Below are 3206 nucleotides of genomic sequence, written 5' to 3'. Positions count from 1 at the left end.
GGGAGTAGTAGTTTTAGTAGTGCTTATAGAATGTCTTTCCAAGTGGAATTAATCCTTACAAAAGGAGGATTATTATAATAACAATCTAATTGACATTTATATTTATCCCATGAACATAAAGTAATGAAACGGCCAGCTTCTATTTGCTGGCTCACTTCCACTTTTATTCCATTCATAGTTGAACATTTTGGGATTCGAGCAAGTTTTAATATTTTGTTTTTTTGGTGTTGATGTAATTGGTAATGTGTTCATTTCTGTCCTTGTGAAATTACTACAATCCCAAGATTATTATGACCAAAACAAGTTTATGTTATCAAGGTATTCACTTTTTGTAAATGCATTTTTTAAGCTTCACTTAATCTATTTATATACTTTTCATTGGGATAAAAATAGGAAGTGTTTTTCCCCGTCATGGTTTCAATGTGCACGCAGCACAACCTGTTGTGATACTATCAGCTGAATGGAAAAGGGAGCTATTATAGAAATACAAATATGTATTTCTATTTATAAAGTATATCTAAATATAGCTACTAACGTGACCAGCAATAAATGTCAGCTGCATCATTGTGGTCAGCTTCCATGTTTGAACAAGGAGAGCTATTTATTACCTCTGCAGGAGATAATCTACACAAACGCCCAGTACTAAAGCGTTGAGGTTATAAGAGATTATAGTCCCACAACACCAGGGTTTGGTTTAACTCCATCATTCTCATTTAATCATTAGATCATCAGTCAAATGCCCATTGGGTTGATTAACAAAACAGAGAACAGCAACACATGTCTTACTTCTGAGAGGCTGCAGACACCAAATGATTGGCATTTTTACCGGCAACCTTTCTCAAATCCTTATAAAAATTAACACATGAAGGAGAGATGCTGCTTGGCTGTAGTGACCGTAATTACTGTTTCTACTAGGATGGATTCACATTATGGTCTAGTGTAATATCCAAATCACAGGATGCAAAGTCATTAGTATGTAGTGTCTCTACTGGGACATGTCTCCATGCTTTAATGTTCAAAAAGCTCTTTATTGTTCTCATACTGTCTGTGCTGCAGCACCTCTTTTCACCCTCTGTCTGAAACCAGAGCTGCTCTGATTGGTTAGCTGGCCGGCTCTGTTGTGATTGGTCAACCGCTTAGAGATGAACCGCCCCTTAACCTGTCACATACAAGTGTTGAGGTCTACTGATAAATAAATAAAAATCCTCCGTCACATAATTAAGAACCTGTTGCCTTACCATGCGAGAGAAAGAGTTGGCACTGCAGGTGCTGCTTTCTTTGGGACTTTGGTGAGATAGCTAGGGAAAAGGCTTTATTGGATATCATTTGCCATTTTGCTAAAACAGGTTGTCTCCTTGTGGGTAGAATGCATTCTGGTGTAGCTTAATGGAGTAAATGTTTATTTTTGATAATCAACCAGTGATGTAAGCATTATTATGTATAAGAAGTATGTTTACAATGCATTATAAGGCATCATAGGAAGCGTAGCCTACATTATTGAATAATTGACATCCATACACACATGTTCACTGTACCTGGTCACCCATGTCCAGCTGGTATTCAAAGCAGGAGGGGTCGGTGTCGGCTCTACTGTGGGGCGAACCCCATGTCAGCAATAGACCTCCATCTTTGATTGATGCAGAGATGTTTTGGGGTGGAGACAGGACCTCTGTGGCACACACAACGACAACATTCGTAAAATAATTATTAAAAATGCAGGCGGAACTGCGGATTTCCGCGAGCAACTAAGCTTACAACCATAGGTTACTAGCCAGTGAAAAAATCAACCATAGCTTTCCCCTCTCGTTTTATATGGTAAAAATGGTTTGATTTTTTTTACGTAAGACACTAAAATTCCTGTCACTCCATTATCAAGTTTATTTCATCGTGATATTGCCCTATTGGTTACCTTTTGACCCCTCGAAGTGAGATTACACAAATACAATACACACATTTGACATAAAATTGTGTTTTCTATTTAATTTATTGTACTAAGATAATTTTTTTAATCATGCATGGTATTTTTTTAATTAACCTTTTTTTTAATTATCATTATTATTATTATTATTATAAATCTCACGTACCCCCTGCAGTACCCCAGTGTACCCCCAGGGGTCCGCGTACCCCCATTTGAGAATCACTGACCTAGCATGTTGAGGTCGTATTTGGAGGCGTAGACTGTCCACTCGCCGTGCAGGGTGAAGTTGAAGTGTAAGATTAAAAGTGACATCTTGTGATCGTGCAGAGCTAAAGACCTTGATCCGACTTTCTCCTTAGACGACAGGTCAGGAGACTGAACTGATTTGTTACCATCACAGATGCTGTATGAAAACAGAGGGAAAGAGAATGTGAGGATGCCTTTAATTATTCATAAATACTCTCTATGCCACATGTGTAATGTATCATTTAAAAAAAGACCTGATGTTGACAAAGAGCTGAGTATCCTGCTGTACGGTGTTGAATGACCAGGAGCAGTTGAGTATATTTGTTGGGTAAAGGAGGCAGGTAAGGTCTTCATCATGTAAATTTTCAATCTCTACCTCATGCCCCTGCACTAAAGTACTCTGTACATCAATCTGAAAAAAGTACCACAAACAACAAGAACAGAATGTAGAAATCAGAAAATACATCTGCATTAAAGGGGTGGCTTTCATGTGACTGTGTGCATACTTGCCAACCTTGAGATTTCAGAAATCGGGAGCATTTCAAAATGCAAAATGGGGGGGGGGGCGGGGTGCTAGTTTATCGCCGGAGCTGTTAGATTAACATTAACATGCTTATTGTATTTCTAAGTGCAGCATGTAGCACCATCCTTGATGGAGCATATGTGTGGGCAGGAAAGGAGTGAGCAGAGAGTAGAGTAGTTGTCGATTCTTGTTCTGTTTTCTGTGACTATCTGCCTCACCTTGTCAGATTTTCAGTTGCGCGCGCTACTAAAGAGACGTGTTACCATGGAAACCAAACAATGGTGTAGCTGTATTAAAGTCCGAGTGGAAACAGTCCTGAGTAAATCTGATTTTGTCAGAAATCGGGAGAAATATGACCCCGGGAAGAAACCGGGAGAGGGCAATGAAATCGGGAGTCTCCCGCGAAAATCGGGAGGGTTGACAAGTTGTGTGTGTGTGTGTGTGTGTGTGTGTGTGTGTGTGTGTGTGTGTGTGTGTGTGTGTGTGTGTGTGTGTGTGTGTGTGTGTGTGTGTGTGTGT

The 3206-nt window shown here is 39.5% G+C and overlaps 1 long non-coding RNA gene across 1 annotated transcript; it reads right to left on the bottom strand.

Moving 5' to 3' along the window:
* Nucleotides 1-1506: 1506 nt before the first annotated feature.
* LOC104963207 (uncharacterized) lies at nt 1507-2735 on the bottom strand. Its single transcript, XR_800288.1, has 3 exons — nt 2419-2735; nt 2146-2321; nt 1507-1669 (listed from the first exon to the last, which is right to left on the bottom strand). It is a non-coding gene; the product is annotated as an uncharacterized lncRNA (long non-coding RNA).
* Between the last annotated feature and the right edge of the window lie 471 nt (nt 2736-3206).

Source organism: Notothenia coriiceps, unplaced genomic scaffold, assembly GCF_000735185.1.
Source record: "Notothenia coriiceps isolate Sejong01 unplaced genomic scaffold, NC01 NC01_scaffold00035795, whole genome shotgun sequence".
In the NCBI taxonomy this organism is placed as follows: domain Eukaryota; kingdom Metazoa; phylum Chordata; class Actinopteri; order Perciformes; family Nototheniidae; genus Notothenia; species Notothenia coriiceps.
This window is presented reverse-complemented; position numbering and strand designations above follow the sequence as displayed.